The 17,367-nt window shown below is 40.3% G+C and overlaps 1 protein-coding gene across 2 annotated transcripts in view; it reads left to right on the top strand.

Annotated features, from left to right (window-relative positions):
• METTL4 (methyltransferase 4, N6-adenosine) overlaps positions 1-17,367 on the top strand; it is a 282,933-nt gene that overhangs the window by 59,500 nt on the left and 206,066 nt on the right. The gene's annotated exons all lie outside the window — the stretch shown is intronic.

Below are 17,367 nucleotides of genomic sequence, written 5' to 3'. Positions count from 1 at the left end.
ACAACATACCTAAGCATATCCTTATACAGATAATGAGCATGATCTGTAAGGACACGTGGGGCACTCCAAGTAACAAAAGATATTATAAGGACAGGTAAGATTTTAACATAGATGCTCTATATCAATACATGTGGTGTGTACATGTGATAGTGTTTTTAATGTACAAGTATCAGTAAAAATCTCAAGTATGTGTAATGTTGACAGCTGTCTAGTCAACTGCATATGGTCGACTAGACAGTTGATCAACTAGTGTGCAGATCTACAATCCCCGGGAAACTGAAATCTCAGAGTTAGTATATATATATATATATATATATATATATATATATATATATATGTATATATATTTATTTAGTAGAGGGTATCAGGGGCAAATGGAGGCTTGCCCCACTGCAAGAAATGTTTTATTTTGTTGGTTTGTAGGTTGAGATTGCATGTGCCTGTGCTGTTTCTTGGCACATGCATATTGCAGTGTAAGCTTCTGTGTTTTCAACCATTTTTTCAGTCAATTTTGGATGTTTTCGTTAAGATCAGATACACCCCTCACACACACACATACACGCACACACACACACACACACACACACACACACACACACACACACACACACACACACACACACACACATGGGTTTACTTGAAATGAATGAAAAACCACTTACCTGAATCTCTAAAGACAGAGACAACTTCGTCAGAACCACAATTTAACAAACACTCGGATGACTGGAAAGTTACTGTGGGAAAGGAACCACTTGGCCACCATGGTGAGTTTTGCCCCTTTCCTCACTGTAGTCCAATCTCGGAGTTAGCATGTTTAGTTAGGGAGTTGTGGAGGGTGAAAACCCCCACTTGGGTGTATTTAATTTGTTTCAGTTTGATTTTTTTGTAGTGCTGGATACGTGGTTACATTCCTAGAGTTTCTAATCAGTGATCCAAGTGTTCATTCATTTCAGGTTTCGGCAAAGTCATCTCAACATTTACTGATTCGAGTAAGTGGGTTTTTGTTCTTATGAGGTAGAACCATACACATCTACATATATATTACACACACACACACACACACACACTTGTTGTAACTTGCCTTCTTTGTTTGAAATTGTGAGAAAACTTGTCTTAGTATACTACTACTGCATTCTTATTAACTCAAAGCATGGGGTAAGTATACTTGGCTGTTTCCTTATAATCAAATATGAATCTACAAAGTATCTACATACAGACTTCTGCTGTATTACTGCTGTCGTATGATTTGCATACTCAAAGGGAAAGTTCAAACATCCTTAACTCAAAGGTGCAAACTCTGGCTAACAATATTGTACTATACTGTTAAGCACCACACCCTTTAATAGTTGCCATTTGATCATTAAGCTCCCCCCCCCCACATCCTCTACCTTCCCCCATTACACTAGAGGAGAAAGTTCAACATCCTTAACTCGAAGGAACAAACTCTATTTTATTATTTATTTATTTTACATTTGTTGACTGGGCTAGTCTAACTGGATATATGTCCATTTTCAGTAGTCCCAGGGAGAAAAGCTCCGATATATGCAATAGTATCATAACATACAATATATGCACTATCAGGAAGTGACATTAAATTAATTTAGATCAGACCTAAAAAGTGTACAGAGTTGGCAAGAAAAAAAAACTTAAGATAACATATAATATGAAATAGAAAAAATAAGCAAGATTAGATATTTTACATCAGAGGCCTGGGTACAGGCATAAATACTTATGCTTACTAATAGCAAAGTAGAAGGTGAGTACTTCTAGATTAAGTAACTCATTTAATAGAGCTGAGAGGAAGTCTCCTTTAATACTTAGGAAGTGGTTGGCATTTTTAGTTGAACCAAATAGACATCGTAGGGCAGAATAGAGGGGATGAGTAAAGGAAGCGGGAGATAGGGAATGAGATGTTAGTCAGGGTTAGAGCAGGAGCATAGCCAGTGTGTTATGAGGTATTCCTTGAGATATTTTTTGAAGAGAAGTGAAGAGAGATAAGAGAGTTCATTAGGAAGTTGGTTCCAGTTTTTTCCCACTGTGTTAGGGAATAGTGAGTCTCCAGCTTTGTTGTTACATTTACTAGTGGAAACTAGAAGCTTATTAGCTGAGCGTAGTGTTTCCAGAATTTTATATGGAGTAATCAGACTAGAGAGGATTGGAGTATTCATAGGGTGGTAGAATCTTTTGGGTGATAGTAAGTTGTTGATAACGAAGTTGGTTTTGCAGTTCTAAACATCTCAGCTGTTTAAGGTTGTGACAGTGATGGATTCTGGGCACCTGTGGCGAATCTGGCAGTATTATTATAGCTGGTTGCAAGTTTGCTCAGGTTGTTTTTAGATAGGTTGGTATAAATGGCAGAGGCATAAAACAGGGTAGAGATGAGGTGAGTTTGAGCAATGGTAGTTTTGTCCAGTGGTGTGAGGAAGGTTTTGATTCTATAAAGGAAGCCTAGTTTTCTGTTGACTGACTTTTTATAGTAGCGTTAATATGATCATCATAGTTAAGGTAGTGGTTTATTGTGATTCCTAATAGTCGAGTTGTAGTGTCTGGGGATATGGTAGTTCCATTGTTAGAGGTTACTGTGACGTGACATTGAAGAGACTTTTGGGTAGGAGTGAAAAGCAACAATTTCGTTTTTTTGGGGTTCAGGAGGAGACAATGTTGCGTAAACCAATTTTCAACATTATTAAATACTGTTTGGGTGAGGGTCTGGCATGAGGAAATGGAATTAGCAGAACAGATTAAAGTTGAATCATCTGCATATTGTATGCAGGTGGCTTTTGGAGTGTTAGCTTTAAGTTCATTAATAAAGATAGAAAAGAAAAGGGGTCCTAATATAGAGCCTTGAGGTACATCCAATATTAACAGGGAGGGGTGTTGATAAATTATTATCCTAGAAAACAGCTTGTTGTCTGTTATCTAAATAGGATTGAAACCATAGTATTGCTTGGGGGTCAAGTGATAGGGCTGTTAGTTTGTCAATAAGTAGGTGATGGTTGACCATGTCAAAGGCTTTTGTTAGGTCAATAAATAGTGCAGAGGAAAGAGAATTGTTATTGTGATTGTTGCATATGCAATCAGAAAAGGATAGCAAGGCAGTGGTTGTACTATGGTAAGGTCTAAAACCATGCTGACCGCAAGTAAATTATGAGAGAGAAGGTGGAAAAGTAGCTGTTGGTGGATACATTTTTCCATTATTTTAGCTAATGGAGAGAGTAAGACTATTGGTCGAAAGTTAGAAATCTCAGTAGAAGAGCCACCCTTATGCAGAGAGATAATGTGTGAGACTTTCCAGATTGAGAGAACAGTTCCTTCTGTGATTGTTCTGTTTATAAGGATGGATATAGGATAGGCAATGACTTTAGATGGTATTTGTAGGTATTCAGATGGTAGACGGTCAGCTGAGGGGGTGCATGATTTGAGTTTATGAAGGAGGAAGCAGATGAGTGATGATGGTACTGGTTGTAGATGAAAAGAAGATGCTGAGTTATTTATGCTATATGATAGGCTAGAGCTAACAGGGGGTAGCGTATTTGCTAGATTTTGAATAGCTTTGGTGAAGTAGTTGTGGAAGGCATCAGCAATTTCTTTAGAGTTATTCTGGGTAATACCTGATGGGGTGGGAGTTTTAGAATGCCCTGGCTGAAACAATTTGTTAATGCCTGACCAGAATTTTTGCTTCTTATCCTGGTGGGTCTGTTGTAGGTAAAGGTAGTAGTTCCTTTTATCAAGTAGAATTTCCTTTTTAGTAGAGTTTCTTAATTGTTTAAAGTAAAGATGGTCAGCTGGGCTTTTAGAATCCCTCCATTTGGCCTATATTTTATTACATAGGAGGATCTTTTGCCTAGTTACTTTAATGAGCCATGGAGCGACTTTGGTCCTAATACGGGTAGAGCGAGAGGGGGCATGGTAGTCAAGGATTTGTAGGAATTTTGTATTGAAGTAAGATACTGCTTCATCCGGCTGAAGATGATATAGAGGTGATCAATTGCATGCCTTAAGTTCATTTTGGAAGTTCCATGGATTAAAGTGTTTTTTTGAGTGTGAGGTTTTGAAAAGATATGGAGTGAGACTATGAGTTTGTATGTGTCATGGTGGCTATTTATAAGGATCCAATCTAGGGTGCTTTTTTTACTGCTAGGCTTATGGATTCTAGTGGGGGTGGTTATAATTTGGGAAAATCCATAAAGATTTATGTGGGTGGTAGGATTAGGGAAGCTGCAGGTAGTCCAGTCTATGTTAAAGTCACCTAACACTATGGTTTCCTGAGGTAGATCAGTGGAGGGGCAACTGAGAATACTTCCAAGAGTACTAACATTATTTCCAGGGGGGAGGTAGGAGCAAATTATGTAGATAGATTTACAATTGTTGATTTGAAGTTTGACAGTAAGTATTTGAGGGTAGGTATGTATTGAAGGTTGTAACTTGAAGTTCAGCTTTAAAGAAGATGGCTACTCCCCCACCCTTTTTAGTTTTCTAATCACATTACAGAATGTTATATCCAGGAGGGGTGATTTCCTGGTCCTGAGTAGTAGGCTTTAGCCAAGTTTCTGTAATACAGAGGATGTCATATGAGTGTACATCTAAGAGTGCATGAAGGTGGGTTAATTTATTGTTTATAATACGGATGTTGAGATGGGCTATCAGGAGGGAGTTGGAGGGTTTTCTTGGGGTATGGGAATAAGAAGTTTGGTTCTGTGGGTCCCTTGTAATTTTATTAGCGGGACCATGATTTGGATGAATGTCACCATCTAGTAGAGGGCGTTGTTGAGATCTTTGTATTGTCTTTAGGAATTTAAAATAGTTATTTAGGGTTTTTTATCTTGGAAATAGATAATATGGGTGGATCTATGATACTTTGGAAGTATATAGATGGAAGTAGAGGTCATTTTAATGTGGATGTGGGATTTTATTAGAGAAACTGATAGTGAAGTTCACCTTCCCCACCAACAAACACAAAGTGGGCAGTGTTCATAGATGGTTAAAGAGTAGGGAATGGTTAGCGAAGCTAGAAAAGTTGTTATAAGTAGTCTGTTTGTATAACTGGTCTTATACGTTTGGGCCATAAGGAGGTGAAGGATAAGAGATAGTGCAGCTTGAGGGCGAGAGTATATAGTAAGATAGAATTTAGGTAATGATAGGAGAGGGCGAGAGTATATAGTAAGATATAATATAGGTAGTGATAGGAGAGAAGGATGGAATAGCAGTTTATATGTTGTTAGTAAGTATAGTTGGGGTGGAGTAGGTATAGAGAGCTCATTTAGGTGTAATGTTGCTTTAAGGTATGTTAGGGAGTAAGAGGTGTGATAGCTAATAGGCAGAAGGCAGTGGTTGGGTGATTGGGGGGAAGGGGGATAGTTACAGAAGTATAAGGTTAACAGCACAGTAGGTGGGTGGGATATGGGGTAGGGTAGGGGAGCGGAGTGAGCCCGCAGGGCGAATGGAGCGGATTAGGGCAAGTGAAGATAATGCAGTAGAAAAAAAAGTATCAGCAATAGATATCCAAATAATAAAGGTAAGAGGGTAAGTATTGAATACTTTATGGAAAAAAGCCTAGGAAACAGTAAGAAAAGAAAGAGAGTCAGAGATATTTCAAGGAGGGAGTGGGATTATGGAAGGTAAAGGGAGGAGGGAGTATGTTACTTTTGAATTTAAAAAGGAAAAGTAACACCAATTTTTATATACTGACTCCCCAGGAGAATAGTCTACTTCTAGGAGTATTAAGTGTAGGTGCTGCCTGCTAGTGGTAAGAAGTGGAAGAGCAAAGGATAGTAGGCAGAAGAAATATAATGGTGCAAGTAGTAAATAAGAGGTTTACAGGGTTTAGAGAGAGGAGGGGGGCAATAACAAGCGGTCTGCAGTAGGCTGCTTAAAGAACATACACTTAGGAGGCAAAATGAGCACTATATATGAGGATTAAAGTAGTTTTTACAGCAGGGAATAGGAAAACTTCCCATTCCACACTGTACTGTCAGTGTAGTGCGATCGTGGAGTTGGTATATTTAAGTAGGGGGGTGGAGGGTGCAGGGGGGATTGCCCCCCTGCAGTAACATCTTCTTGTTTTTTTCTTTTATTGTTTTTTTTTTACAATTTGAAAAGATCGATCTTCTAAAATATCCATCATATGGTCTTCGACATTTCAGCAGTTCTATGTTTTCAAATGCAACCCCACCACCACATTAACCTATGAAAATATGAATCCAAACAGTCCTTAACTACAAATGCTAACAACTTTACCTTAAAACCTGTAGCAATATCCACTATAAAAAACTGCTACATAAACGTAAACCTTGCTGCACAGCTGCCTACAACTCCCCACGTGAAACCATATCTTACCCAGTGGAAACTGTAATCATTAGATCCATACAGGAATCTTATGTCTCAGCTGTTTAGAAAAGATCAAATGTCATCACACTGCACAAGGGAGGAAGCTACAGAAGCCTCTAACTTTTGTCGCATTGCAGTTTTCTCCCCTCTCTCAGAAATGCTAGAAAATGTATCCACTCTCAACTTCTTCACCATCTCCTCTCAGAACAGTTCTTAACCAGTACTCAACATGGATTCCTCCCTGGACATAGTACAACTACTGCACTGTTATCCTTTTTAGGTAATATAAACAAGAAAATTAACTCTGACAAACATATCTTCCATATTTCTGGATCTCTCCAAAGTCGTTGAGACCATCTCACGTAGCAAACTCCTTCAGCAACTACACTTTCTTGACCTATCCCCTTCTTCACTTCAATGGTTTAAAAGCTGTGTATCTGATATACAGCAAACTGCTAGATAGCAACATGCTTTCTGCCCTTACCTCCCCATTACCACTGGTGTACCCCAAGGCTTAGTTCTTGCTCCACTCCTCTTTAACATTTTCATTAATGATCTCTATACCTCCTCTAGGCAAGCATCAGTTATGCATTTCAAAATCAAGTAAATCACACAAGAAGCCTTCGCCTCTGTTGAAAACTGGCTTCACAATGCCCAGTTACTTAACCCCAAAAAACAAAACTTTTCCTGTTCCTACCCAAAGCTCATCTGAAGAACAAATCCAGCTTTAAAATCCTCTCACTTAACAATACAGAGTTAAAAACTGTATCCCATGCAAAACTGCTTGGTGTGACCATTGATAACCTCAGATTTGAACTCCATATTCAAAATTTATTAAAAAAACTCACCAGAAACCTGGCTTACTTACTTCTTTTTCTTTCGGCTGCTCCCATTAGGGGTCACCACAGCGGATCACCTGTTTTTATTTCTTTCTGTCGTCTGCATCTTGCTGTGTCAAACCAACCACCTGCATGTCCTCTTTCACCACATCCATAAACCTTATCTTAGGTCTTTCTCTTTTCCTATTACCTGGCAGCTCCATCCTTCACATCCTTCTCCTAATATACCCAGCATCCATCCTCAGCACATGTCCAAACCAATGCAATCTCACCTGCCTGGCTTTGTCTCCATACCTTCCAACTTGAGATGACCCTCTAATATACTCATTTCTAATCCTGTCCATCCTTGTCACACCCAGTGCAAATCTTAACATCTTTAACTCTGCCACCTCCAGCTCTGACTCCTGTCTTTTCGTCAGTGCCACTGTCTCCAACCCTCTCACTACCATCTTGTAGACCTTCCCTCTCACTCTTACTGGTACCCATCTGTCATAAACCACTACTGACACTCCTGTCCACCCACTCCACCGTGCCTGCAGTCTCTTCTTCACCTCTCTTCCACACTCAGCATTACTCTGCATTGTTGATCCCAAGTATTTAAACTCATCCACTGCATCCTCACCATTCTTCTATCCTCCCTCTCATTCACACCCATATATTCTGTCTTAGTCCCACAGACCTTCATTCCTCTCCTCTCTAGAGCATATCTCCACCTCTACAGGGTCTCCTCAACCTGTTTCCTACTCTCACTACAAATCACAATGTTATCCGCAAACATCGTAGTCCATCGGGACTCCTGTCTGATCTCGTCTGTCAACCTGTCCATCACCATTGAAAATAAGAAGGGGCTCAGAGCTGATCATTGATGTAATCCCACCTCCACCTTGTACACATCCATCACTCCTACTACAGACCTCACCACTGTCACACTGCCCTCATAGATATCCTGCTCCACTCTTACATACTTCTCTGCCACTCAGGACTTCCTCATACAATACCACAGCTCCTCTCTAGGCACCCTGTCATATGCTTTTTCTAAGTCCACAAAGACACAGTGCAACTCCTTATAACTTTCCCTATACTTCTCCATCAGCACCCTCAGAGCAAACATTGCACATGTAGTGCTCTTTCCCAGTATGAAACCATACTGTTGTTCACTAATCATCACCTCCCTTCTTAACCTAGCTTCCACCACTCTTTCCCATAACTTCATTCTGTGGCTGAGCAATTTTCTTTCCCTCTGTAGTTACAACAGCTCTGCAGATCACCCTTATTCTTAAAAATCAGTACCAATACACTTCTTCTTCTCCACTCCTCAGGCATCCTTTCATTTTCCAAGATTCCATAGGTTGGTGCTAGGCTGTCGGTCCTAGGGCCTATACAAGCCTAGCCATAACAATTTCCTGGATATTTCTTCCCACAATATTTACTTCCCTGGACCCCTGTCTATCAGAGTGACTGACATGATCATTAAACAGTCTGGTTAAAAACCCCACTGCCATCTGTCCTAAACTCCTCCATGCTTCCACAGGTATGTCATCCGGACCAACAGCCTTACCATTCTTCATCCACTTCATAGCTGTCTTTACTTCCTCCTTACTAATCCATTGCACTTCTGATGCACTATCCCCACATCATCCAACTTTCTCTCTCTCTCATTCTCTTCATTCATCAGCCCCTCAAAGTACTCCTTCATCTACTCAACACACTCTCCTCGTTTGTGAGTATATTTCCCTCATTATCCTTGATCACCCTAACCTGCTGCACATCTTTTCCAGCTCGGTCCCTCTGTCCAGCCAATCGGTACAGGTCCTTTTCTCCCCCGTTAGTGTCCAATCTTTCATACAACTCACCACATGCCTTATCCTTAGCCTTTGCCACCTCTCTCTTCACCATACGCCTCATCTCCTTGTACCCCTGTCTACTTTTCTTCATCTGTCTGACAATCCCACTACTTCTTTGCCAACCTCTTCCTCTGTAGACTCTTCTGTACTTCCTCATTCCACCACCAGGTCTCCTTGTCCTCCTTTCTCTGTCCAGATGTCAAACCAAGCACCTTTCTAGCTGTCTCCCTTACCACCTTTGCTGTGGCTGCTCACCTGTCTGGTAAGTCTTCACTGCCACCCAGTGATTGCCTTCCCTGAACTCCACATTACAGTTATCCTTTTTCAACTTCCACCACTTGATCCTGGCACTGCCCCCACTGTACTCTTGATCGCCATTGTCGTCCTACGAATGACCATCCTATGCTGCCTAGCTACGCTTTCCTCTGTCACCACTTTGCAGTCTCCAGTCTCCTTCAGACTGGCCCTTCTGTATAGGATGTAATACACCTGTGTTTATCTTCCTGCACTCTTGTACATCACCCCATGCTCCTCCCTCTTCTTAAAATACGTATTCACCACATACAAAACTGCAAACCTGGTTTACTTTACAGGCATAAACATTTTCTTACTAACTCTGCTAAAACCATCCCCTAGCAATCACTTGCCTCCTTCTTTCACTATTACGTGGTTCTCCTTACCAACTTACAGGTATCTGTTAAAACTAAACTTGAAATATTCTTCAACGGAGTTGCTAAATTTGCTGCCAATACACAATGTTATACACATCACTGCAAGGCCCTCAAAATTTTGAATTGGCTTGAGCTACCCCACTACCTGGACTGTCTACAACTAGCTACTGCCCACAACATCATTTATAAACCTTATGCCTGTCCTGCACTAAGTTCTGTTCTTCTTTTCTATCACCCAAACAGATCCCTTTATTCTAATGATAAGCAACTTCTCACCATCATTAAACCTCAAAAAGCAACTGGAAATAGGCCTTTAGTGCTACTCTGTTGCCAAAAAATGGAATTCTATTCCAGTGGCTATTAGAAATGTAACTTACCATCCTTCTTTCAAGCATCTTCTGAAAGACCACCTATCAAACTCATGGCTGAGCTCATGCTGTACCCTGGATGAACACCAGTCTTGTCTACTTTTCTACTTTTCTCCACTCCTTTCTGTATGAATTCCTTAGTCATCACCACTTCCTCATCTCCACCTGGCTATCCTACTCTCTCTGCCACTTTGTATAACATCTTCCTGTCACCTCCTCCCCATTTATATTAATCTGTCCTAATCTTTCTCTCTCTCTTTACAGTTACAGTTAAACTAAACGCATGATTTTGTTATTACTACTGTGAACTGCCAAAAGAACACTCTCCAGAATTGTATATAGGTTCATAGGCTGGTAATAGGCTATCGGCCCTAGGGCCTGTACAAGCCTAGCCATAACAATTCCCTGGCTAGTTCTTCCCACAATATTTACTTCCCTGGACCCCTGTCTAGCAGAGCAACCAACGTGATCCCTGGGGTGAATTTCCTGTCTCCCATCCAATTGTCAAGGTTCCTTTTGAAGAGGGCCAAAGAGGCGCTCTGCTTGACATGTATGGGCAGTCTGTTCCAGAGTCTGGGGAGTCTCTGGGTCAGAACCTATCCCTCCAGCATGTTTTGTTCATTGTAATGACAAGATTTAGATCCCTGGAGCATGTGGCTCTGAGGGATTGGGATTTATTTAAGTGTAGCATGTCCAATTGCTCAGGGTTTGACATGGCTTTGTATGTTAAGCAGAGATTGCCTCTGAGTAGACAATATGCAACAGAGTATAGCTGGAGTTTTTTTAGATGATCATCATAGGGCATCTGGTTTAGGCCTGTGATTCTTTTAGTGAGATATTTCTGCGGCCTTTCCAGTTGTTGCAGATGTTTTAAGAGGTAAATACCAAATGTGGCATTGTATTCTATACTGGGTCTAATGAGGGATGAGTACAGTGGGACAATGACCTCCTTTTTTCTGGATGAAAAGCCCTTAGTGATGAGGTGTGCCACATAGAAGGATTTCCTGACTGTTGTGGCGATGTGGTTATCGAAGGTGAGACCACTGTCCACCTGTGTCCCTAAGTCTCTTATCACACTTTCGGTGTTTAGTGTACTGCCGCTTATGTGGTAATTCATGGGTACATGTTTTTTCCCAAAGGGGATAATTATACATTTCTTGGCATTGAGCTTGAGCCCATGACTCTGGCACCGAGCATATGTTTCTATAAGGCCCTTTTGTAGGATATCCACATCATTTGGGGGTTCAATAATGGCTCCCAGTTTGCAGTCATCTGCAAACTTTGTTAGCCAGAGTCCCTTAGTGTTGGCCTGTACTTCAGAGAAGTAGATGCCAAACAAGAGTGGTCCCAGGACTGAACCCTGAGGTACTCCACTTGTCTGAAGCTGGATTTGGAGTCTGCTACTTTTACATTGTGGGTTCTGTCAGTAAGCCAGTTGGCAGTCCATCGAGTGACTTAGGGATTAATGTCCAGCTTACTAAGTTTATATATGATTCCAGAGTGGGGGATGGTGTTGGAAGGCCTTGGCGAGGTCCAAATAGGCTGTGTGGACTGCCTTACTGTCCTCAGCTCTGGAAACTGAGGATGTGGCATCAGATGATTAAAGAATATAATGTAATGCTTTGCTTTTTCTCGTTGTTCTCTTTGTTACATATTTTGTTATATCTTTATGACTTACAGTATTGTTGATTTATTTTTGAAATGTGTGAGTTTTCAACATTGGTTTTTTTTTTTGTTAATGTAATGTCTTAAAAATTTGTGTGTTAAAAGGAGCGTTTCTCTCCAGGCATCTGCTGAAAATGGGCTCTTGTGACCCAGTCTGATTTCCCTGGTAACAAATGTCAATAAATAAGTATGGTATCATGTTTTATTTTTGCCTGTGAACTATGCTGTCATTTGTTATGTTACTGCTATATGATTTATGTACTATACCCGTTTTCTGTATGTGTAATGGCCTAGGTCATGTTCCAAGGACCATTTCACTTACCTGATTTAACAGATAAGTAAATTAAGCATGCAGTCACAGAAAAATGGTCACAGGCTACTTCACTATGTTTCTGGTAATTTTCATTGAAAATCTGATCATTATTCTGCATGAGAACTAAACACATTTACAGCATCTCTATCAGAAAGTTTCTTCCTCGATTGTGTGTACCATTGAGCCTAGGCCCCTCCATCTCACATCATCTAAACATCAGTTAAGAAAATATTCTTCCAATTAAATTTTCTGTCCACTGACAGGCATACTTTCTGTTCAGTTTGTTTAGGAGAAGCCCATAATACTTCCTGCTGTTCTTTTAACTTAGAACTTAACCAAGCTACTCTATGGAGACCTCATCAAAAGTTTCTGCCACCCATACATATAGAAAATGTGAGCTGTTTGGCTGTTTCTGTTGACTCAGAGTTGACTTTTGGTGTCTACTGCTGTAAAGTAATGTATGCCTTATGTTCTCTGTAAAAAAATAAGAAATCTAAACCCTTCCAAGAGACTTATACTACTTCTTTTTCACCTGCTACTGCACTTGCTAAACCTTTTATAAAATTTTTCTGGGGCCTTCTGATCCACAGTTGTGTTGAAGGAGGTTTCCTCCAGCACTGAAAAATATCTTTTAGATATTCAGATTTCTTGGTATATTGATTGTGCAGTTTACTAAGCCAGGAAATATGTATCTATTTATTTACACACACTATGGTTTCTTCACTCACTAGTGTCACCTAGTATAGATTATGGTACACTTGCTGAGGCTATTGTGAGAGCTGAAGAAAGGAGCTCTTCATCTTCTTCCCCTGTCTTCATTGACTTGTGGCACTGAAAGAGTTTAACTTTCCACCTGAAACTTAATTTTATCCAGCTGAGATGTTATTGGCATCTATGCCTCTGTTGCTTGCTTCTGTTTTGATTTAACCAGATCCAGTCGTAAGAATGTTGATGCTGATACCTCTGTTGTTGTTGTTAGTTTTGCACCTTCTATCCCTGTCTTTCCCGCCACCATGTTTGAGATCCCCCAACACCACTGAACATTCTGTAGGGGAAAGATGAAAAAGAAACTGTCTTTCTTTGAAAGAGCCCCCACCCCCCGTCTAGGTTGCAGTTGCTCATCTAGAATAAATGATGTGCATGTGACCTGACTTTAGGTGCTGATGTTTACAATGCCATCTTTTTCTTTATCACTTACCCCAAACTCAACTGTGCTGGCAACAAGGACAGTGCTGAGGTTTCCAATGACACAGTGACAGACCCGTAAATTATTCAATATTCATTACTTCCAGCTCCCAATACCTCTGGCATGGTTTCTTCCAACATTGATATCCATTATCCATACCTCTCTTACAGGGAATTTAAGACCGAGACTTTCAATCCCAAGAGTTGCTGCAGTGACAGACCCTGTCATTTTCAGCACCTTTACAGATGTATCCGCAGAAGTGTTGGTGCCAATGTCCTCTGCTAAATGAGTTTTATGCACTTCTGATTCACAGCCTCCTCCAAAGATACCTAGGAATGTTCTAGCAAAGGTCAAGCACACAGAGTCTCCACTAGATTCCCCAGTTGATTACCATGGGTATGAAAAATGAGACAATTCTTCACCCCTGAAGATGCCAAGTTTGAAAATGTTTCAGCTATTGCAGCAAAACAGACTAGCCCCCTTCTCCCTTTCCAAAGAAGGTTGTAAAATGCCCTGTTGATTTACCCCAGAGTCCTCTTAAATGCCCCAGTTTTTTGGTAATATCTTGTGAGATGCCAGCAAATGGTCCCTGTTCTGAAATAAGCTGATCATATGTTCTAGCCCACAAGAGAAGATTGAGTTTGGACAGAGAATCCCAGGCAGCATGTCATCATCATCTCCGCAGGAGCCCCGCAAAAGACTCCAGCTTCATACACATTTACTAGTCGTCCATTTGACAGGGAAACTAGGAAGACTGATAGATTTAGAAGCAATGTCTGTGTGTTTCCCACTTTGTATTTTTGGGCACTGAACTACCTTACAGTCAGTGTATATTTTCAAAAGGATCTGTCTGATGAAATGCACTGTGTATTGGAAGAGTTATCATATGGGCTAGTGAAAGAAAAGTTGAAGACCCAAGCTGCCACCATTTCACAAATCAATGACATTACAGCCTACATTATGTATATGTATATTGCAGCAGGATGTGGCATCACCTTGCACTGGGGCTCCTGGCTGTATCTTAGAGACTTTGCCAAGGACACTGAGGTGACATTTTAGGATTTTCCCCTTTACAGGATCTCTCCTGTTTGGTTAGAAAATTGAACAGTACTTTTAAAATATGATGGAACTTGACAACACCCTTATCACCATGGGTGTAACATTCCACCCTCCACAGTGCTGTTTAAGCAGAATGCAGAGGAGCCAACATCACATGTGGTTTAAGTGTGGGACACAGCAGCAACAATGGAAATTCTGGGAGAAGAGAGTACCCTCAATCTGAATTCTAGCACATTTGCAGACTGAAAAGACAGGCTTCTTGGCAGTTGCCAGGAGGCCACAGTTAACTCCCAGAGCAGATAGCAGCAATCTTGAGATTTTTCTTGACTGCTCGACTTTACAGGCATTTATGAGTCAGTTCTCACACTACATGAAATCCTAGATGAAGATTACCAAAGATGGATGGGTAAGGGAAATAATATCTAAAGGGTGCACTATCCCCTTTTTCTTCCCTTCACAAATTCATTCATTGCACTTGGAAGACGTCCTACTCCATCAAAACCAAATGGTAACAAAGAAGTTATTGACCCTATTAAAGAAAAAAAGGCTTCTTATAAGGTGCCACCATTCTAGAAAGACTATTATTACAGATCCTTTTTTTTGTCAAAAAAAACGAACAGTCTTAGGCCCATTTTTAGATCTCATCAGGTTAAAACACCTTTATCGTAAAAGAAACTTTCTCAGTGGTTGTGGTGTACTGCCCTCCCTTGTCTTTCAGAAGGAGACTGGACGTGCTAGTTAGAGCTCCAGAACACCTGACTGAACAAAAAAGTAGTCACAGAGTCTAGGAAGGTGCTACTATGGTGGAGCCCATTTCTACAAGTTCAGTACTCGGCCCTTGGTGAACACCAGGGGTAGAGAGAGGTGAGACAAAGTCCATAACCATAACACCAAGTCACAAGAGACTGCAAGGAGTCCTAGTATTCTTGTGTCTGTATGAGTGGCACCCAGCTACACACTCACTTCTGTTACACTTCTTATTTTTATCTATACAATTACCTTTTCTAGCCAGATGCTTTTTTAACCTTAAACCATTTCTTCTCCTTTTTAGCTTTATATACTTGAGTTACATTATGTCACAATCACCACAACACTCGTCATTAAAACTTCTATCTCTCCATACAGCTAACTTACTCACACTAACCTTCATACTTCACAAAAATCCCTTTAACATTTACATTGCACCCAATATTCGTGACCATATCCACACCGATTTATTTCCACTCAAATATTATAGTACCATTTCTAAAGCTGTAACTTTCTCTACTAGCCAGAAACTCATATTAAAACATATAAAAGCTATATGCTGCATATGATCACAACTACAACTGAGCAGTGACTTTCATCCCAACCCTGTCCCTCAAGTTAATCAAAATTTAACTTCTGCACGCGTCTTAAAAATTCCACTACCATCCCCTCTCACCCCAAATAACACTCTCTTCTGTTTCTTAATTTAAATCTGAGAAACATACTAAATAAAGTCCATTATCTACACACTATATTAGATTTATACTCCCCTGACTTTACCATTCTGACTGAAACGTGGCTCAAACCACATATCAAAAATAATGAAATTCTACCCCCTGGATACGACATATATCATTTTGATCATCAAAATAAACGTTGAGGTGATGCAGCCATAATGTTCAAACAAAGCTTAGCATTAAAACTCATTAACACTAATCTTCCTTCATTCAACAATTCTGAAATACTTCTCCGTAAACTAAACATTAATAAAAATAAATCCTTGATCATTGTAGCCATATTTATTCACCCAGGTGAAAATTCAACAGCAGTTGAAGAAATTCTCCACTGGCTGTCATTAACCTATCACCAGGAAGTTATCATAATGGGAGACCTTAATATAGCCTGGACCACCTATGTCAACAATAATCCATCTAACTTTATAAACCTACATGGCTTTTTTCAATTGATACAACATCCTACCAGAATAGATAAAGCATCTAACGCACTCAATTCTTGATTGGATCCTCACTAAAAAATCTCCTTCACTCTTCCAAGCAGGATGTCTCCCCAGCAGTATCCGTGATCATCTGCCCACTTTTTTGCTTAGACATAATCTAAGGCCACCTAGACAGTCAGTCTACCAACTAGTCTGTAATAAAACAAAATTTACTACTCCAGCATTTCACTCCCTACTCCACCAAGTTAATTGGCATCCCCTAAAAATGTTACCACTTGATGCTGCTGTACAACATTTTAATACTACTTTCCTTGAAATCTTAAATAGCTTAGCCCTTGTAGGACTGCTAGAATAAAAATGCACCATTCACCCTGGCTATCAAATAACACCAAAGATCTTATGAAACATAGGGACAAGCCATGGGTACACTATTTAACTAATAAAAACCAAGATAACTTAAACGTCTACAAACAGCTTAGAAATAAAGCCAAGTCACAAATAATTTTGGTTCACCATTAACGTTTTTTTCTGGCTATACTGCTCAGACAAGCTCCATGTGGGTTTACAGAGTTGTCCTAGCAGCAGGGAACTCAGAAAAGCGACTACCTTCTGGATTTAAGTATCTTTGCTTTTTTTTCACTTGGAATAGCTTCTGTAGCTTGCCTTGAACTAGCCTGAGCTGTTTTTTAACTGATTGCTGCATTATTTTAAAATCTGCACTTGAAAAGTTACATTTTAGTCGAATTTGCTCGAAAGTTTGCTTGTTTGTTCGTTTAATTTAACTGTGGAGGCTGCCCACTAAAGTGTGCTAGCCTGTGTAACTAATTTATCACTGTTTCTGCATTTTCTGTGTGTTTCTACCAAAAAAACAAAAAATAATCCTTGTTTTCCCGCCTTCCTCGACTAGTTTAGACCAGTTTACAGGCATTGCTGTATTCTGGGCTGTGGTGTAGTTCCTGTGTTGTCCATTACCTTACTTGGATAGAAGGAAGTTTCTTTGCTCACCAGTGGGAGTGGGGAGCCTTGAGCAGCTTACCTGTCCTTGGGGGAAGTGACCTCAGCACAAGAAGCTGTAGTAATTGGTTGTTTTGGACCATTTCTAGCTCTTTTGTAGTTCACTGTTTAAAATCTGCGTTTGCACAGCTTTGTGCGCATAGCGCAGCGCCAGTTA

Source organism: Protopterus annectens, chromosome 3.part1 (assembly GCF_019279795.1).
Source record: "Protopterus annectens isolate FY-2018-M chromosome 3.part1, PAN1.0, whole genome shotgun sequence".
NCBI classification, from domain to species: domain Eukaryota; kingdom Metazoa; phylum Chordata; order Ceratodontiformes; family Protopteridae; genus Protopterus; species Protopterus annectens.
The sequence above is the reverse complement of the archived record's forward strand: the minus strand, read 5'-3'. Positions and strand labels throughout refer to the sequence as shown.